Source organism: Capra hircus, chromosome 19, assembly GCF_001704415.2.
Source record: "Capra hircus breed San Clemente chromosome 19, ASM170441v1, whole genome shotgun sequence".
NCBI lineage: Eukaryota > Metazoa > Chordata > Mammalia > Artiodactyla > Bovidae > Capra > Capra hircus.
In genome coordinates, this window is record NC_030826.1 from 2,743,817 (window position 1) to 2,766,365 (window position 22,549).

Sequence of the window (22,549 nt, forward strand, 5' to 3'; positions counted from 1 at the left end):
AGTAGTCTCTTAGTATTTTTTGTATTTCTGTGTTGTCTATTGTGATTTCTACTTTTTCATTTCTAATTTTATTGATTTGATTCTTCTCCCTTTTTTTCCTGATGAGTCTCATTAATGGTTTTCCTATATTATTTATCTTCTCAAAGAACCAGTTTTTAGTATTTTGATGTTTTCCTATACTCGCCTTCATTTATTTTCCATTTATTTCTGCTCTGATTTTTATGAATTATTTCCTTCTATTAACTTTCTGTTCACTTCAGTTCAGTCACTCCGTCATGTCTGACTCTTTGCAACCCCATAAATTGCAGCATGCCAAGCCTCTCTATCCACCACCAACTCCCAAAGTTTATCCAAACTCATGTCCATTGAGTCGGTGATACCATCCAACCATCACATCCTCCGTCATCTCCTTCTCCTCCTGCCTTCAGTCTTTCCCAGCATCAGGGTTTGTTCAAATGAGTCAATTCTTCACATCAGGTGGCCAAAGTATTGGAGTTTAAGCTTCAACATAGTCCTTCCAATGGACGCCCGGGACTGATCTCCTTTAGGATGAGCTGGTTGGATCTCCTTGCAGTCCAAGGGACTCTCAAGAGTCTTCTCCAACACCACAGTTCAAAAGCATCAATTTTTCAGTTCTCAGCATTCTTTACAGTCCAATTCTCACGTCCACACATGACGACTAACTTTGGGGTTCTTCTTTTCCTAACTGCTTTTGGTAGAATGTGAGGTTTTTTATTTGATATTTCTCTTATTTCTTGAGGTACGCTTCTATTGATATGCACTTCCCTCTTAGCACTGCTTTTACTGAATCCAATAGGTTTTGGGTTGTTGTGTTTTCATTTTCATTTGTTTCTATGCACATTTTATTTCCTTTTTGTTTTCTTCCATGATCTGCTGGTTATTCAAAAGTGTGTTGTTTAGCCACCATACGTTTGTATTTTCAATACTTTTTATTTTCTTTTTTGTTGTTGACATCTAATCTTACAACAACGTGATCAGAAAAGGTTACTGAAATGATTTTTTTTTTTTTTTAATTTACAAAGGCTAGATTTATGGCCCAGGTTGTGATCTATCCTGGAGAATGTTCTGTGTGCACTTGAGAAAAAGATGAATTTCATTTGTTGGCATGAAATGTCCTATATATACATATAGGTCTAACTGGTCAATTGTATCATTTAAAGTTTATGTTTCCTTCCTAATTTCCTGTTTGACTGATCTATGCAAAGATGTGAGTGAAGAATTAAAGTCCCCCATTATTGCTGTAATACTGTCACTTTATCTTTTCATACTTGTTACCATTTACCTTATGTATTCAGGTGCTCCTATGTTGGGTGATATATATTTATACTTGTTATATCTTCTTCTTGAGTTGATCCTTTGATCATTATGTAGTGTCCTTCTTTGTCTCTCATCACTGTCTTTATTTCAAAATCAATGTTATGTGATATGAGTTTTGCTACTCTTGCTTTGTTTTGGTCCCCATTTTCATTAAATACCTTTCTCCAGCCCTTCACCTTCAGTCTGGATGTGTCCCTAGGTTTGAGGAGAGTCTCTTGTAGACAGTATATATAGAGTTCTTGTTGTTTTTTTTTTTTTTTTTTTTATCCATTCAGCCAGTCTTTGTCTTTTGGTTGGAGCATTTAGCCCATTTATATTTAAGGTAATTATTGATAAGTAAGGAAAGATAAAAAGCCTTCCTCAGCAATCATTGCAAATAAATAGAGGAAAACAGCAGAATGAAAAAGACTAGAGATCTCTTCATGAAAATTAGAGATATCAAGGGGGCATTTCACGCAAAGATAGGCTCAATAAAGGACAGATATGGTATGGACTTAACAGAAACATAAGATATTAAGAAGAGGAGGCAAGAATACATAGAAGAACTATACAAAAAAGATCTTCACAACCCAGATAATCACGATGGTGTGATCACTCACCTAAAGCCTGACATTCTGAAATGCAAAGTCAAGTGGGTCTTAGAAAGCATCACTACGAACAAAGCTAGAGGAGGTGGTGGAATTCCAGTTGGGCTATTTCAAATCCTGAAAGATGATGCCGTGAAAGTTCTACACTCAATATGCCAGCAAAATTGGAAAACTCAGCAGTGGCCACAGGACTGGAAAAGGTCACTTTTCATTCCAATCCCAAAGAAAGGCAATGCCAAAGAATGGTCAAACTACCACACAATTGCACTCATGTCACATGCTAGTAAAGTAATGCTCAAAATTCTCCAAGCCAGGCTTCAGCAATATGTGAACGGTGAACTTCCAGATGTTCAAGCTGGGTTTTGAAAAGACAGAGGAACCAGAAATCAAATTGCCAAAATCCGCTGGATCATGGAAAAATCAAGAAAGTTCCAGAAAAAATATCTATTTCTGCTTTATTGACTATGCCAAAGCCTTCGACTGTGTGGATGACAATGAAATGTGGAAAATTCTGAAAGAGATGGGAATACCAGACCACCTGACCTGCCTCTTGAGAAACCTATATGCAAGTCAGGAAGCAATAGTTAGAACTGGACATGGAAAAACAGACTGGTTCCAAATAGGAAAATGAGTACATCAAGGCTGTATATTGTCATCCTGCTTATTTAATTATATGCAAAGTGCCTCACGAGAAATGCTGGACTGGAAGAAGCACAAGCTGGAATCAAGATTGCCAGCAGAAATATCAATAAGCTCAGATATGCAGATGACATCACCCTTATGGTGGAAAGTGAAGAGGAACTAAAAAGCCTCTTGATGAAAGTGAAAGAAGAGAGTGAAAAAGTTGGCTTAGAGCACAACATTCAGAAAATTAAGATCATGGCAACTGGTCCCATCACTTCATGGGATACAGATGAGGGAACAATGTCAGACTTTATTTTGGGGGTCTCCAAAATCACTGAAGATAGTGATTTCAGCCATGAAATTAAAAGACCCTTACTCTTTCGAAGAAAAGTTATGACCAACCTAGATAGCATATTAGCATAGACATTAGACAAAAGCATAGACATTACTTTGCCAACAAAGGTCCGTCTAGTCAACACTATGGTTTTTCCCATGGTCATGTATGGATGTGAGAGTTGGACTATAAAGAAAGTTCAGCGCAGAATAACTGATGCTTTTGGACTGTGGTGTTGGCGAAGACTTTTTCAAGTCCCTTGGACTGCAAGGAGATCCAACCAGTCCATTCTAAAGGGGATCAGTCCTGGGTGTTCATTGGAAGGACTGATGCTGAAGCTGAAACTCCAATACTTTAGCCACCTCATGTGAAGAGTTGACTCATTGGAAATGTCCCTGATGCTGGGGGGGATTGGGGGCAAGAGTAGAAAGGGATGACAGAGGATGAGATGGCTGGATGGCATCACCGACTCGATGGACATGAGTTTGAGTAAACTCTGGGAGTTGGTGATGGACAGGGAGGCCAGGCGTGCTGCTATTCATGGGATCACAAACAGTTGGATACGACTGAGCAACTGAATTGAACTGAACTGAACTGATGATCTTATTGCCATTTACTTTTTTGTTTTGGGTTCATTTTCTAAAACATTTACTGTGTTTCTTGTCTAGAGAATTACCTTTAGCATTTGTTGAAAAGCTGGTTTGACGGTGAATTCTCTCAACCTTTCTTTGTCTATAAAACTTTTGACTTCTCTGTCATATCTGAATGAGATTCTTGCAGGGCAGAGTAATTTGGTTACAGGTTTTTCTCTTTCATTGCTTCAAGACTGTGTGCCATTCACTTCTGGCCTGAAGAGTTTCTATTGCAAGATCAGCTGTTATCCTTGTGGGGATCCACTTGTGTGTTGTTTGTTTCTTTTTCCTTTTAATATTTTTTCTTTGTGTTCAATCTTTGTTAGTTTGATTAATATGTTTCTTGCAGTTTTCATCTTGGGTTTATTCTGTTTTGGACTCTGGGTTTCTTGAACGTGGGTGGCTATTTCCTTCCCCATATTAGGGAAGTTTTCAACTATTATCTCCTCAAGTATTTTCTCATGGCCTTTCTTCTTGTCTTCTTCTGGGACTCCTAAGATTCAAATGTGGGGACATTTAACATTGTCCCAGAAGTCTCTGAAATTGTCCTTATTTCTTTTAATTCTTTTTTTTTTTTCTCTCTCAGCTTCATTTATTTCCACCATTCTGTCTTCCATCTTACCTATCCTCTTTTCTACCTCTGTTATTCTACTGTTTGTTCCTTCCAGAGTGTGTTTGATCTCAGTTTTGTATCATTCCTTATTGATTGAACCTTCTTTATTTCTTCTAGATCCTTCTTAACTTTTTTTTTTTTTGCATCTTCTCAGTCCTTGTCTCCAGTCTATTTATCTGTAACTTCATTTTGTTTTCAAGATTTTGGATCATCTATACTATCATTTTTCTGAATTCTTTTTCAGGTGGGCTCCTTATCTTCTCCTTTTTGTTTTATTTGGTGGGTTTTTGTCAAATTTATTCACCAGTTGGATATTTTTCTGCCTTTTCATTTTGTTTATATTGCTGTGTTTGGGGTGCCCTTTCTGTAGACTGGAAGTTTGTGGTTCCTCTTAGCTGTAGAATCTGGTCCCATTACTTCATGGCAAATAGATGGCAAAACAGTGGAAACAGTGGCTGACTTTATTTCTTTGGGCTCCAAAATCACTGAAGATGGTGATTGCAGCCATAATATTAAAAGATGCTTACTCCTTGGAAGGAAAGTTTTGGTCAACTTAGACAGCGTATTAATAAGCAGAGACATTACTTTGTCAACAAAGGTCCATCTAGTCAAGGCTATGGTTTTTCCAGTAGTCATGTATGGGTGTGAGGGTTGAACTATAAAGAAAGCTGAGCATAGAAGAACTGATGCTTCTGAACTGTGGTGTTGGAGAAGACTCTTGAGAGTCCCTTGGACTGCAAGGAGATCCAACCAGTCCATCCTAAAGGAAATCAGTCCTGGGTGTTCATTGGAAGCACTGATGTTGAAGCTTAAACTCCAATACCTTGGCCACCTGATGCGAAGAGCTGACTTACTTGAAAAGACTCTGATGCTGGGAAAGTTTGAGGGCAGCAGGAGAAGGGGACTACAGAGGATGAGATGGTTGAATGGAGTCATCGGCTCTATGTCCATGGGTTTGGGTGAACTTCGTGTGTTGGGGATAGACAGGGATGCCTGGCATGCTGTGTGTAGTTCATGGGGTCGCAAAGAGTTGGACACAACTGAGTGACTGAACTGAACTGAACTGAACTATTTGTGAGAGGGATTGGACTAATGACTTGTCACAGTTTCCTCATTGGGGGAGCTTGCATTTATTATCATGGGGTTGGTGCTGGATCTCTTCCCTCTGGAGTGCAATGAAGATTCCAGTAGTGAGTTTTTGGGTGTCTATGGATTTGGCATGGCTTTGGACAGCCCACCATTTAGTATTCAGTGTTGTGTTCCTGTTTTGCTGGAGAATTAGCATAGTGTGTCTTGCACTAGAACTTGCTGGCTCTTGGCTGGAGTTTGTTTTCAGTGTAGGTATGGAGTCTTTTGGGTGAACTCTGGTCTATTAATGTTCCCTGAGTTCTCTGGTGTTCTAAAGATTTGGAGTTAATCCTCCTGCCTCTGGCTTTTTGTCTTTCTCTTACAATAGCCTCAAGACTTCTTCCTTCAAACAGCATATACAATAAAATTCCTAGGTTGCTGATGAAACAATTCTCCACAGCCAGGAACATGCAGAAAAACTCATGGAACTATATGGAGAAGAGACAAGAGAGAATGGAGAGAGATGACCAGGAGGAGAAAAGGGGGAGTAAAAAGGGCAGAGAACAATCTAGCCAGCAGTCAAATACCTAAGTGCTCTCCACAGCCTGGAAAACCCAGAGAGATTCACAGAGTTATGTAGAGAAGAGAAGAGAAAGGAAGGAGATAGAGATGATGTGGAGGAGAAACAGGAGCATCAAAAGCGATGACAGCAATCAAACTAGTAATCACATCCCTAAGTGAAAATGGGTACTGAAGATTAGATTCTTAGAGGTACAGAAGAAACAACAAATATCAAAAAGAAAAGATTAAAAATCTAGACTAGAGGTTATACTCTCAAAAACACAACCTAGAAATATAAAACATAATCAATCACAAAATATAATCAAACTATATATGTGTGTGTGTATGTATGTATGCATGTATGTATGTGTGTGTGTGTGTATATATATATATATATATATGTTATTTGCTTTAAAAATCAGGAATTTTTTTGAAAGGTAAGAGAAGGCTATAAAAGTGAAAGTTAAAGAAATATTAAAGAACTAAATTTTAAAAATACATTAAAAAGTGATAATAGTAAAAATATATCTAGGAATTTCTCTGGAGTTGTTGTGGGCAGTGTGGGGTCAGTTCAGTGTCAGATAGTCCTTTGTTTTGGCTTGTACTTGTTCTCAAGGTCTATAGGTGACCCTCAAATGCAGTCTCCAGTATTAAATGCAGGGTTTTAATTTTTTGCACCTGTCACTTCCAGAGCAGTTCCCCCTTCTTTGTTTACTTTGGCTTCCTCTGTTTAGAAGTCTCTTCAGTGTCTAATTTCCGCCCTGACACAGGGAGTGAAGGTGGCCACTTATTGAATCTCACTTGTTCATTTGTGTTGTAGGGAGGAAAGGACACTGCAAACAAATACTGCTGTCATGTGTGGGGAGTGCTCACTATGGATGGACCACACTGGGTTTGCCACAGCCCAAGGTGGCATATACTTCCTGGGTCTGAACTGCTCAGGCTCCCGGGTGCTCTACAGGGGCACTTTGCTGTGTTGGCCTTGCATTTTGTGCACTTCCCAGGTCTAAGTCACTCAGGTTCTCAGATGCTCTGCAGGGACACAGACAGAGATTGGCTGTGCATTTTGTGCCCTTCCTAGGGATGAGCACCTCAGGCGACTGGGTGCTTGGTGAGTGCACTGTCCTAGTTGGGCTGTGTGTCCTCCTACCTCAGCCTCCCGTTTTCCCAGGTGCGCCAAGAGAGCACAGTTCCTGGTGTGCCCTGTGTCTCCTCTGGGGAGCTGATCTCAGGCTGTGACACTCCTGGGAGATGTCAACCATCCAGGATCCCAGGAAGACGTGGTTAGCCTGCTCACAGCTTGGTGGGACTTGTGGTCTCTGGGGCTGAGATTACAGCAGCCCCTTCCTTCGTGCTCTGACTGTCAAATGCCTACCTTTCTGTCTCGGGGAAGGGAGAGGCCGATATGCAGAAGACTTGCTCTCCTTCAATATTTACTCAATCCTTTGTTCTGTGACTGTGCCAGGGTCACTAAGAGGTGTTAGAGCCTTTCGTGGGAAAGGTGTTTGTTTGTTTTTTGGTTTTTTTTTTTTTTTTTTTTTTTTTGTCTCTTTGGTGATCTCATAGTTTGGGTCATTGAAGCACATTAGCTGCTTCAGGTTGTCCTCAGAGCATTCAGGAGCGGTCCTTACCCTAAGGACTGATGATGTGCCCCTTACCTCCCTGCCCAATCCCCACTCACTGGTGGTGGACGCAAGCGTCAGGGCTACTTCTCCGCTGGCAGTTGTGGTTAGGTATGTATATTGTGTGGCATTTTGTTTCTTGTGTGTGTTTTTTTTTTCCTCCCAGTTATGTTGCCCTCTGAGATTCCCAAACTCCCCACAGACACGCCTCTGTGAGGGTTTCCTACTGTGTGGAATCTTCTCCTTCACGACTCCCTCCCCAGGATAGGTCTCCATCCCTTAATCATTTGTCTCTGTTTTTGTCTTTTATATTTTGTCCTACCTCCTTTTGAAGAGTTTGGGCTGCATTTCTGGGTGCTTGGTGTCCTCTGCCAACATTCAAAAGCTGTTTTGTTGAAGTCTCCCAGCATTCAAATGTTCTTTTAATGAATTTGTGGGGGAGAAAGTTGTCTCCCCATTCTATTCCTCTGCCATCTTGGGGCGTATCCTTGGTTTTATTTTTTTTATTTTTATTTTTATCACTTTCAGTATATCTTGCCACCTCCATAGAGCCCCCAAATGCTAAATCCAGAACCTTCTCAGCTTCAGGAGCCAGATATTCTGCAGGTGTTGAATTTAGGAGGGCTCCCCTGGTGGCTCATATGGTAAAGAATCTGTCTGTAATGTGGGAGACCTAGGTTTGATCCCTGGGTTGTGAAGATACCCTTGAGGAGGGCATTGCAACCCACTCCAGTATTCTTGCCTGGAGAATACCTATAGATAGAGGTGCCTGGCAGGTTACAGCCCATGAGGTCACAAAGAGTCAGACATGACTGAGCAACTAAGCACACAGCACAGATTTAGGAAGCAGTCAGTAAAGGTTTAACTCCATGACTCATATAGCCATGAGGAGAGACTTCAGCTTCTCTTCATTACTACAGGGCTCTTAGGGTTCATCTGTGGTTATAGACTCATCTCTGCAGGCCACCCACTGCCATCTGCTCATGAGGCTGATAGAGCACAAGTTCATCAGCAATTAGGCACAAGGCTGCCATGTGGGAGGGATGGAATGACTGACATTCATCAGGAAGGAGCTGAGACAGAAATTGGGCTAACAAGACACCTAGGCAGGTGGGTGCTCAGATAGAGATTGTGGTGAGCCAGTTGCCCAGGCAGAGAGGGGATGAAGACAATGCCAGTTGGGGGGAGGGTACAGAATAAGCCACTCAAATGGGAGCCATTCTTGGTGACCATAGAGGCTGGGGCCTACATGTGAAGAGAGGGGCTAAAATGATGTCCCTGGCCATTGCACATCACTGAAAAGTGATGGTTTGTTTCTTTGGTAATCAAAGCCTCCTCTGTGAACATTCCTAGTTGCGGAGCTCCTAACTCCCATTCCCTCAGGATATTTCCTCACAGACAACAGCAGTCCCATCCCTGGGTCTGTTCTTAAAACCTTATATTCCAGCACCCAGACCCTGTATGCAACAGTGGGCACCTGATTCAGGCTGGATTGCACAGGGCTGTGACATGGACCATCTTTATAAGTCTCATTCTGTCCTGTCTACCACAGACCAGTTGCTGCACTGCCTCCAAGGCCTGGAAGCTCCCTTGTCTGTCCCAGCTGAACTCCCTGCATGGAGGGGATTTCTTCAGATGGAAGAACATCTCACCTTCAGCTCTCCACCTCCAGAGGTACAGGTCGCACCCTGCTCCCTCTCTTCTTCCCTATCCTTTATTATTTCTTTCACCCTGCCCAGATAAAACCTAGACAGCATATTAGAAAGGAGAGACATTACTTTGCCAAAAAAAGATCCATCTAGTCAAAGCTATGTTTTTTTCCAGTACTCATGTATGGATGTGAGAGTTGAACTATAAAGAAAGCTGAGCGCTGAAGAACTGATGCTTTTGAACTGTGGTGTTGGAGAAGACTCTTGAGAGTCCCTTGGACTGCAAGGAGATCCAAGCAGTGGATCCTAAAGGAAATCAGTCCTGAATATTCATTGGAAGGATTGATACTGAAGCTGAAACTCCAACACTTTGACCACCTGATGTGAAGAACTGACTCATTTGAAAAGACCCTGATGTTGGGAAAGATTGAAGGGAGGAGGAGAAGAGGATGACAGAGGATAAGATGGTTGGATGGCATCACTGACTCAATGGAACTGAGTTTAAGTGAACTCTGGTAGTTGGTGATGGAAGGGAGGCTTGACATGCTGGAATCCATGGGGTAGCAAAGCGTAAGACGTGACTGAGCAACTGAACTGAACTGAACCCAGATACATGGAGATCTTTCTTCTCCTTTTTGGTGTCTGAAGTCTTCTGCTACTGTTCAGCAGGTGCTCTGTTAGAACTGATCCATTTGTAGATGTATTTGTAATGTGTTTGTGGGGAGAGATGAACTCCATATCCTCCTAATACTCGGCCATCTTGACTGCTCCCTTCAATACTACTTTCATAAGTGAACTGTAACTAAAATCATTCTATAATGAAAACTCTACATCCATTGGAGTTCATCATAGAACTCTAACAAAGTAACAACCCTGACCCTATCCAGGGGATAATTATGTCAGTGGATAACTGACAACAGTTCTATACATGCTCTTCTTCAGAAAAAGGTTTTTTTTTTTAATTATTTTTGATGTATGATCAACACAAGCAAAAAAGCTGTACATACTGTCTTAAAAATATTATACTTTTTTTTTAATGAGGCAAGCATAATAATATACTTTCCCTGAATTTCTTTCTACTTAGGTTAATGGAATTCTATTTCTATTTGTATGTGCCATGCTAAGTCATTTCAGTTGTGTCCAACTCTGTGTAACACTATGAACCATAGCCTGTCAGACTCCTCTGTTCGCGGGATTCTCCAGGCAAGAATACTGGAATGGGTTGTCATAACCTTCGCCAGGTGTTCTTTCTGACCCAGGGATTGAACCTATGTCTCTCATGTCTCCTGTATTGGCAGGCATGTTCTTCACCACTAGCGCCACATTAGAAGCTTATTTGTCCCAACATTCCAGGTTAAAATTGGCCTGTAAGTTTTCTTTCACTATTTTTATCAGGTTTTGTTATTTCAGGGAACTATGCTTTCCAGGAATAGTCGGACCAAGTATATTATCCACAGCAGTGATCATCTACTGAAGATATTGTCACTTGGATTTCTGCCATTGCAGGTGTATAGTATTGCAAGATTCTATAACACTTGACGCTTGCTACCAAAGAAAGGATCTCTTCACTCTATCACAGAGGTTCCCAAACTTTTTAGCACCAGGGACAAATTTTGTGAAAGAAAAATTTTCCATGGATTGGGTTAGGGGATGATTTTGGGATGATTCAAACACATTTGATTTGTTGAGCACTTTATAGTAATATAATATCCGCTCCACCTCAGATTGTCAGGCAGATTGTTACAGACCCCTGATCCACATCTTTGTAGCGTTTAAATTCCTGAGGGAAAACATCTAGTTGGCTAAAGTTTTTATATTTGCAAAAGTTAGACGTTCCAAGACATATAAAAAATAGCTAAGACGTGCTATGTCTGAACTTTTACCTATCTTGGGATTTCACATTAAAAATAAAAAAGATGAATGCATATATTTTAGTTATCTAATGTCTATATTAATTGTTTTTCATACTTTGGACTTTCTCTTCACACAAAAAAATATTTATGCTTTATATAATATAAATATCCTTTTCACAACTCAAAAAGCACTCTCACACTCCTCAAGGGAATAAACAAAAATTTCATAAGTTTTTGCATTCAGTCTAGGTCCAGAATTTATAGGTCTTGTGTATTATGTTTTACATTTTCCCATACTTATATTTTGAAGATTATAGAAAAATTGTGTGGTTAACTATAAAATTAGCCATCAAAATAGGTAAACTATTGAAGAAGTGGGAGTGAATACAAGGAACATTCATTAAAATGAAAAGATGCGTTACACATTTTATCAACTTCATTATTAAGAATATGCTCTGCATTGAGCATCTGTTAGCATAGAGACTTTGAGGCACAGTGAATCTTTAGAACTAAGTGCAAAGTGAAGGAGATATAGCTTGAATAAGCTGAAGAGCTTTTGTTGGCATGGGGATTCACAATGAGCTGGCCACTTTGGGGAGTGACTCAGGAAAAGTATTGGATAATTCTCCTAAATGTGATATATATTCCCTCCAAAATCAATCAAGAGGCCTCTTTATTTTATTTTTTCCTTAGTGATAAAATGCATAAGGTTATAGCATCTTGAGTTATACCTTTAGAAGATCCTGAAATGTTTCAGATCTTTTGGCCAAGAAAGAGGATGGATAATCTGGAAGTGAGTGATAACACTTTATTGCTAGGTTTGTGTTTAAAGCAATTGTATTGTGCTGTTTTGTTATACTGTAATAGGGAAAAAACTCCAGTACTTTGGCCATCTCATGCGAAGTGTTGACTCATTGGAAAAGACTCTGATGCTGGGAGGGATTGGGGGCAGGAGGAGAAGGGGACGACAGAGGATGAGATGGCTGGATGGCGTCACGGACTCGATGGACGTGAGTCTGAGTGAACTCCGGGAGATGGTGATGGACAGGGAGGCTTGGCGTGCTGCGATTCATGGGGTCGCAAAGAGTCGGACACAACTGAGCGACTGAACTGAACTGAAGTGAACTGAACTAAATAGAGAAAAATCATTTTTTCTCTATTTTCAGGTCAATAGCTGCATGTTAACTAAATATGTTTGTTGCTATTATAAGAGCATATCTAGAAGAACAGCTGCATTGGACTGATGACAGGATTAAACTTAAGTTATTTCACTGTATTCCTCCAAGAGGCATTTATCTTTTGTATCAGCCAAGATGAAGTCTTAAATAGAATGAATCATCATTCTTAAGTCTTTAAACTTTTAATGTTGACTCTAGCATCCTAATATAATTGTCTTTTTCACTTGTAACAGGCCTTGCTTGGTGTATCAGTGAGTCAGAGAGGTGGTTCTACAAGGTCCTAAGCATGAATGTTCTGACCACATATACTATTTTAATAATCCTATCATGAGAAAAATTCAGCTCTTCTTACATCATCTGACTCTTTGATCTTTCTAATGGACCTATAATGATGATGTTCTGATTTCACAATAATTGATATTAGGAAAAGACAGTGTCTAATAGTTTCTCCTTCCCATCTGCACGGCTACCCAGTTGAGTTGCCATTGGTCTCTGTAGGGGTAGTTAAGAGGTAGTCACAGTATACAACTGTCATGTTACTGCATTCTGCCTTCTGATGGAGTTCTGGGGTATTCTTCATTTGAAGAGTATTGTTTGTGATTGATTAGATATACTCATGAACCTCCAAGCAAGGATTAACATGAAAATAAATATTTGTTGTATACCATTTTTAAGAGTTAGAGCCAAACTAAAGAAAATATCTGGAAAGTAACCAGCATAAAATTTTACATTATATAAAGAGAAAATATGCTTCAAATTACTGTTGATTTTCAACATGAAAAAAAAGTAAGCCAAACATAGTAGAACATCATCTTTAGAGTAGTGAATAAAATCTTACTAAACAAAGCTATCACTCTAGAATGCTATATTCAGCCAAAGCAAATCATAAGAATAAAGACAGAGAAAATGTCTAAGATATAAAAAACTTAGAGAATTATTTTGATATCAAATTATCAATGCAAAAAGAAAGAAAGAAAAGGAATTCTTTAAAACCATCATTATATATTTTAAACTAGAAATTTATGTCCTAAAAAAATTTCATGGGAAATGTTAAACATTTAGGTAAATATAAATACTTATTGTTTCTTCTTTCTTTAAAATTTATAGAACAAGATGGCAGAGGAGAGGGTGGATGTGGAGTACATCTCTCTCCATGGATACATCAGGAATACACCTTCAGACAAAGAAGTGTTTTCAGAACGCCAACTTAGAGCGAACAGGAGTATATAAAAGAATATATAGAACCACACAAAACTCGGTAGAATGAAAGAACTAGTTGGGGGGGAACAGAAATGGTAGTAGCCCTGGACCTGCCATCAATGGGTGTTGGAACTGAAGCAGTGATCCAATCAGAGGAGAAACATATAAGGGTGAAAGTGAAACAGCTGATCTGTGGCAGCCTAAATGGGAAAAGAATCACACAGTTCACAGCCATATGTACCCTGGACAGGGACAGAGGAGCCCTAGAAGGTGCAGCAGCTAGGAACTGGAAAGTAGGGTGCCAGAGTCCATCTCCAGCAGCCAGGGATTCAACCTGAAGGGGTGAGTCGTGTCGGCGAGAGAAGCTGAGGTAGCCTCTCAGTTTTCTTGCACTGCCTGTTTGTTTCAAGCTTATGATTCTCTTTTATACTTTTACAAAAGCATTAGGTCAGAGGTTTGATATTTTTTAGTTCCCATTGACCCAGATTTATTTTTCTCCAAAAATCATTGTTGCCCCTCAAAAGGAGTTCCTTCCTCAGTGATTCTCTTATCTACTTTTTCTCATGTGTCCTTGTGAATACACTGTAACTCATGCTAATGTCTGGGCTGCATACTACATTCCTCAGTTTAATTCTTATGTTTCTAAGTCCTGTTTGCCCCTAGTATCCTAAGCTCACTATTTCTTAGAAAGGGCTTCTAGCTAATAATATCTCTAAAGTCCCTAATTTCTATAAGCTATAGTAGAATATTGTAACATTACAGCAATCCTAAAATCTTTAGCTTCTAGCTATTTTAATTATCCCTAAGCCCTAAATTCAGCAAACTTCTTTGCCATAAGCACTTTTCTCACAAATGGGCTTCAGATAGCAACCCCTCCCAAGGCCTCAAGCTGTGGCCTGTGCGCTCACCCTGGAGCACTTTTTTGTAAAAGTCCTTGAACAAATGTCAGTGATTAACTTTATGAATTATTCTTTGAGCACAGCTGCAGAAGGCTTATGCCTTCTCATGCTCCTCTCAAAAACAGTAAGCACCTTAATATTCTCTTCAGTAAATTCAGCCGAAGAAACGAAAAAAAAATGTCAGAATCACAAAGCCTAACTCCTTCATTCCAGGTTCGTGCCTACAGAACAAAGGGAGGGGGTTTAGGGTCGTGCCTCTATTTTGTCAGTAATGCCTAACGCGGCTCCTGACAGTAGGGATTGTAGTGCAATTTTAGGACAAAGGTTGCTGTTGACTGGACAGACATACCAAGGGGATGTGAGGGAGGAGACTGTGTTGGGAAATGCCTTTGGAGGAAAGCCAGGCAGCCATGGAAGTCAGGAAATAATGCTGAGTCACATGTAGGGGGCAGAGCCATGACCATAGTCTCTCCCCATACGCCAGCACTGGCAGTTGAACAATTGAGAGGCTGGGCCATCAAGCACTTATTTCATTGAACTACAGAGTAGGACCCCAACCAGGGTGCCCCTTTAAGTGCTTGATGCACAGATATGCAGAGTAGGATCCCAGCCAGGGGGCCTCACTCTATGTTCCTGACACATCAAAGAACAGAGAAGGACCCCAGGAAAGGAAGCCCTCTAAGTGACTGAATAGGTGGAGCTACAGAGAAAGAATAGCCAAAGAGGTCTTCTGATTGCCAGCTACCAGAGGCTTGAAAAAACATTCTGATGGGGCCATAACTCCTGTGGCTGAGGAATTTCATGTCCCTGTACACTTGGCACCACTAGGTACCCACGACCAAAGCAGTTGCACCACCTTCACATTCAACTCTCACTGGGGCAGAGCTGCCATAGTTAAAAAAAAAAAAAAAAAACGACTTATGTCTTTGCACATGGGCTTGCTTCAGTTGTGTCCAACTCTTTGCAACTCTGTAGACTGTGACCTGTCAGGCTTCCCTGTCAGGGCGTTTCTCCAGGCAAGAATACTGGAGCGTATTGGGTAATACTGGCTGTCATACTCTTCTAGAGCACTATATTTCCTTATGCCTTAGCTGCCAACTCCCCCGAGTAGCTGGTGCTGCCAGCACCCCTGCAACCAAAGCAGCTGTACCATTTCTGCACGTGGTCTTCACTGGGGCAGAAGCAAGTCTTCCAGAGAAGCCTCAGAAGCAAAGCACAGTGAACGACCCACATGCAGAGGTGGAAATAAAACCACAATTGAAACACAGAGGCAATGTGGACAAGGAAGAAGATCCAAAACTTCCACCAGCTGTACAAACTGCAGATAAAATCCACATGATCAACTAGGCAGACAGTGTCTATGGAATATATAAAAGGACACTAAGTACTCACAAAAAGGACATTGAGAACTCACAAAAGAAAACTTACCAGGTCTGAGAGCTGTGAACATTGGAGGCAAGAACACACAGGAGAAGGACTAGATTAGAATCTGAGTTGTTCCCACACAGGTCCAGAGAACAGCACAGTGTTAGAGGGTATCCTAGGGAGATGAGGTGGACTGTGACTCCCAGTGAGGGAAAGGGCCCTGACAGCAGTGATAAAAAAGCAAACAAACAAACAAACAAAACCCTTTACTATTATGCTTTGACTTGTTCTGTAGTTTCTTTTATTTCTTCTTCTTTTTTTTTTCTTTCCCTGCCTTCCATCAGTTGTAGTTGTCAAATGTATTGGCACAATGAAATCTAATTAAGCTTTTGAGTTTCCTTCTTCCTCTTTTTTTGATCATAATTTTTCTTCTTGTTAACCTCCACCCCACAGGTTTCTCAAGAGGCTGGTCAAGTGGTCTGGTATTCCCATCTGTTTAAGAATTTTCCACAGTTATTGTGATCCACAGAGTCAAAGGCTTTCTGGCATAATCAAAAAAGCAGAAATAGAAGTTATTTTCTGAAACTCTCTTGCTTTTTTGATAATCCAGCGGATGTTGGCAATTTGATCTCTGGTTCCTCTGCCTTTTCTAAAACCAGCTTGAACAGAAAGAAACTCAATTCAGACCTAGACACATATTGACTGAAAGTGAGAAGATGGGAAAATATATTCCATGAAAATGGAAAGCAAAAGAAAGCTGGAGTGGCAATCCTCATATCAGACAAAATAGACCTGGAAAGAAAATATTGCAAGAGAGAAGGAAGGACACTACAAAATGATCAAGGGATCAATCCAAATGGGAAGACATAACACTTATAAATATCTATGAACCCAAGATAGGAGCACCTCAATACATAAGCAAACACTAACAGGCATAAAAGGAGAAATTGACAGTAACACAATAATAGTAGGAGTGATTAATGACCCACTCATATCAATGGACAGATCATCAAAACAGAAAATTAATAAGGAAACACAAATCTTAAACATCAGATTAAATGAGATGGATTAGAAACATTAGATTAGATGGATATCTTTGAAATCTTCAGGATATTCCATCCAAATGCATAAAAATACACCTTCTTCTCAAGTGCACATGGAACATTCTCCAGGATAGACCAAAAATCAAACCTGAGTCACAAATCATGTCTCAGTAAATTTAAGAAAATTGAAATTATATCAAGCATCTTTTCCAACCAAAATGCTTTGAGATGAATATAAATTGCAAGAAAAAACTGTAACACACACACACACACACACACACACACACACACACATAGAGGTTAAACAATACAGTTCTAAATAACCAACAGGTAACTGGAGCAATCAAACGGGAAATCAAAAAATTTCTAGAAGCAAATGACAATGAAAACACGACAACTCTAAACCTATGAGATGCAGCAAAAGCAGTTCTAAGAGGGAAGTTTATAGCAATGCCATCCTACCACAAGAAACAAGAAAAAAATTGAATAGGCAACCTAATATTACACTTAAAGCAACTGGAAAATTAAGAACAATAACAACAACAACAAAATTAGCAGAACAAAAAAAAATAAATGAAAAAGAAATGAAAGAAAGAATAGTAAAGACTAATAAAACTAAAAGCTGATTGTTTGAGAAGATAAACAAAACTGAAAAAAACTTTAGCCAGACTCATCAAGAAAAAAAGATAGAAGATTCAAATGAGCAAAATTAGAACTGAAAAAGGAGAGGTTTAAGCAGAAAATGCAGAAATACAAACAATTATGAGACTATTATGAACACCTATATGGCAATAAAATGGATAACCTGGAAGAAATGCACAATTCTTAGAAAAGTTCAATCTTCCAAGACTGAACCTGGAAGAAATAAAAAATATGAACAACCCAATTACAAGCACTGAAGTTGAAGCTGTGATCAAAAATCTCCCCCAAAACAAAAGCCCAGGACCAGGTGACTTCACAGGAGAATTCTATCAAACATTTAGAGAAGAGCTAATGCCTATACTTCTAAAACTCTTTCAAAAAATTACATAGAAAAGAACACTTCCAAACTTACACTCAAGAGCACCAACACCCTGATAACAAAACTAGATAAAAACAATGCAAAAGAAAAGAAAACTACAGGCCAATATCACTGATGAACATAGAAGCAACAATGCTCAACAAAATTCTGGCAAACAGAATTCAACAGCACATTTAAAAAACCTCACATACCATGATCAAGTTGGGATTTATTCCAGGGATGCAAGGATTCTTCAATATACACAAATCAATTAATGTAATATATCATATTGACAAATTGAAAGATAAAAACCATATGACCATCTCAATAGATGCAGAAAAATCATTTGACAAAATTCAGCACCCATTTATGGTTGAAATGCTTCGAACAATGGGCACAGAAAGAGCCTACCTCAACATAACAAAGGCCATATATGATAAGCCTACAGAAAACATTATTTTCAATGGTGAAAAACTAAATGCATTTCTCCTAAGATCTGGATCAAGGGTGTCCACTTTCACCACTATTATTCAGCATAGTTTTGGAAGCCCTAGCTACAGCCATCAGAGAAGAAAAAGCAATAAAATGAATCCTGATCAGAAAAGAAGTAAATATCTCATTGTTTGCAGATGACATGCAGATACTATCAGAAAATCACTAGAGCTGATCAATGAATTTAGCAAAGTTGCAAGACAGAAAATCAATACACAGAAGTCACTTGCATTTCTTTCTACTAACAATGAAATATCAGAAAGATATATTAAGAAATCAATCCCATTCACCATTGCAACACAAGAAGTAAGATAACTAGGAACAAACTTACCTAAAGAGACAAAAGAACTGTACACAGAAAATTATGACACCGAAGAAAGAAATCAAAGATGACATAAACAGATAGAGAGATATCCCATGTTCCTGGGTAGGAAGAATCAATATTGTGCAAATGACTCTACTACCAAACACAATCTACAGATTCAGTGTGATCCCCATAAAATTATTAATGGGATTTTTCACAGAAATAGAAAAAAAAATTCACAATTCATATGGAAACACAAAAGACCCCAAATAGCCAAAGCAGTCTTGAGAAACAAGACTGGACCCAGAAGACTCAACCTTGTTGACTTTAGATTATACTACAAATCTACAGTCATCAAGACAGCATGTTCCTGGCACAAAAACAGAAATATAGACCAGTGAAGCAACATAGAAATCCCAGAAATAAATCCATGCACCTATGGGTACCTTATTTTTATAAAGGAAGCAAGAATACACAATGGGGCAAAGATAGCCTCTTCAACAAATGGTGCTGTGAAAACTTGACAACTACATGTAAAAGAATGGCATTAGAACACTTCCTAACACTTTACACAAAATAAACTCAAAATGGATTAAAGATCTAAATACAAGACCAGAAACTGTAAATTTCGTAGAGGAAAACATAGGGAGAAAACTCGATGACATAAATCAAAGCAAGGTCCTCTATGACCCACTTCCTAGAGTAATGAAAATAAAAACAAAAGTAAACAAGTGGGACGTGATTAAACTTAAATGCTTTGGAACAGCAAAGGAAACTATGAACAAGGTGAAAAGACAGTGGAAGAATTCCTCAGAATGGATGAAAATAATAGCAAATGACATAACAGACAAAGGCCTAATTTCTAAAACATACAAGCAACTCATACAACTCAATACCAGAAAAACACACAACCCAATTGAAAGTGGGGAAAAGACCTAAGCAGACATTTCTCCAGAGAAGACATACAGATCGCTATCAAACACAAGAAGAGATGCTCAACATTGCTCATTATTAGAGAAATGCAAATCAAAAGTGCAGTGAGATACCACTTCACACCAATTAGAAAGGCTATCATCAAAAAGTTTACAAACAATAAATGCCGGAGAGGGTGTGGAGAAAAGGGAACACTCTTGCATTAATGGTGGGAATGTAAGTTAATATAGCCATCATGGAAGACAGTATGGAGATTCCTTAAAAAAAAAAAAAAAAAAACCAACAAACTAGGAATAAAAGCATCATATAACCCAGCAATCCCACTCCTAGGCATATACCCTAAGGAAACCAAAACTGAAAAAACACACATATATCACATTTTTCTTTGCAACACTATTTACAATAGCTAGAACATGGAAGCAACCTAGATGTCCATTGATAGATTAGTGGATAAAAAAGTTGTGGTATATATACACAATAGAATATTACTAAGCCATAGAAAGGAACACATTTGAATCAGTTCTAATGAGGTGGATGAACCTACAGCCTATCATACAGAGTGAAGTAAGTCAGAAAGAGAAATATAAATAGTGTATACTAACGCATATATACAGAATCTAGAAAAATGGCACTGAAGAATTTATTTGTAGGGCTACAATGGAGCAACAGAATAGATAGCAGGCTTATGAACATGGGGAGAGGGGAGGAGAGGGTGAGATGTATGGAGAGAGTAACATGGAAACTTACATTACCATATGTAAAATAGATAGTCAACAGGAATTTGCTTTATGTCTCAGGAAACTCAAACAGGGGTTCTGTATCAACCTAGAGGGGTAGGATGGGGAAGGAGATAGGGAGGAGGTTCACAAGGGAGGGGATATATGTATACCCATGGCTGGTTCATATTGAGGTTTAACAGAAAAAAAAAAAAAATTCTGAAAAGCAATTATTCTTCAATTAAAAACTAAAATCAATTTTAAAACTACCTCTCTGCAGCAAAGAAATGTAGTGTTTTCTTCCATAATCTATGCATATATACATATAATATTTATAATGGTAGTATAAAGCAAGGCAAAAGGCAACAAACTATGGCCCTTGGGGAAAGTTTGGACTGCAATCTCTATATTAAAGTTAAGATGATTTTCTGCATTTTAAAAATGTTCTCAAAAAAAAAGGAAAAATCAAAAGTCAAAGTTGAATATACAACAGAAATTTCTTGTAGTCTGCAGACTATATTTACTATCTTGTCCATTACATAAAACTTTTTCTACTTTAACATAAATTATGTATGTGTGGTGGGTAGGGAGGGAGGGAGGGAGAATTATTAGACCTGTATATTGATAAGATTTCAACATTTTAAGGATTGTTATAATATTAGCTCTAGTTCCCAAACTTAAACATGCTTATTATAATCTCTAAAGCAATCAGTAAAAATATACATGAGATAAAAAATAAAAACAACAAAAGCTAAAGAATCAATAAAAAATTTAATATTGGAAGAAGAATTTTCTTGATATGTCTTTGGATGTTCAAACAGCATATGTTGCTTTTGTAATGAATTAGCAAATGAATGTAAAGCAGATGGAAAAAAGAAACTAACAATTTCAAATATAGATATAAAATTTGAAACAAAATTCAAAAAAACATTATAGAATCCAAATGAAAGCAGCAAAAGAGAAACTGAAAGGAATTGGAGAACAAAAATCAGATAATAAAATGGTAAATCTAAATCTGACCATATAAATAACTACATTAAATATTAATTGCCTGTCTTCATAATCTTGGCAGTGGTCCTTAGATATAAAAGTAGTACACAAACATTTGACAAATAAGAAAACTTAATTTCATCAAAATTAAGATTATTGACGTAGAAATTACAACAGTCAGTCAGTTCAGTTGCTCAGTCATGTCTGACTCTTTGCAATCCCATGGGCTGCAGCACACCACACTTCTCTGGCATCACCAACTCCCAGAGGTTGCTCAAATCCTTGTCCATCTACTTGGTAAAGCCATCCAACCATCTTATCCTCTGTCATCCCCTCCTCCTCCCACCTTCAACCTTTCCTAGTATCAGAGTCTTTTCCAGTGAGTCTGTTCTTCACATGACTGGCCAAACTATTGGAGCTTCAGCTTCAGCAACAGTCCTTCCAATGAATATCCAGGGTTGATTTCTTGTAGGATGGACTGGTTGGATCTCCTTGCATTCCAAGGGACTCTCAAGAGTCTTCTCCAACACCCTAGTTTAAAAGTATTAATTCTTCAGGTCTCAGCTTTCTTTACATCCCAAGTCTCACGTTCATACGTGACTGCTGGGAAAACACATAGCTTTGAGTATATTGACTTTTCTCAGCAAAGTAATGTCTTTGCTTTTTACTAAGCTGTCTTGGTTTGTCATAGATTTTCTTCCAAGGAGAAAGTGTCTTTTGATTCAATGGCTGCAGTCACTATCTGCAGTGATTTTGGAGCCCAAGACAATAAAGTCTGTCACTGTTTCCATTGTTTCCCTGTCTATATGATAGGAAGCTATGGGACCAGATGTCACAACGTTGGTTTTTTGAATGTGGAGTTTTAAATCAGCTTTTTGATGCTCCTCTTTAACTTTCATCAAGAGGCTTTTTAGTTCCTCTTCACTTTCTGCCATAAGGGTGTATCATCTGCATATCTGAGGTTATTGATATTTGTCCCTGCATCTTTGATTCCAGCTTGTACTTCATCCACCCAGGTATTTTGCATGATATACTCTGCATATAACAGACCTAACAGAAGCAGAAGATATTAAAGAAAAAAAAATAAAAGGTGACAAGAATACACAGAAGAACTATTCCAAAAATATCTTCATGACACAGATAACCACGTAGCATGATCACTCACCTGGAGCCAGACATCCTAGGATGCGAAGTCAAAAGTGTGAAGTCAAGGATGCAAAGTCAAGAATGCGAAGGCAAGGATCACTGCCGCGGTCCAGCCCTGGTGGATCCAGGGAATTCGAAGCGGGGACAGAGTTGCCATCTTAGGAAAGAATTATTTAATTAGAGATATAAAGAGAGATTAGGAAAGAATAGTGTAGTTGGAAAATTAGTGGAGAAGAGAGACTGATATTCCTTGGTTTACACGGAAAGCTAATAAAGTCTCAAGACAGGAAATTTGCACCGTCTATGTTAGGCCACAGGCATTCTCTTGAATAGCAGAGGGTGCCCTGGCTTGGGCTCCCTTTCTCGTGGGTCTTAGAAGCCTGGGCAAATAAGTAGACATGG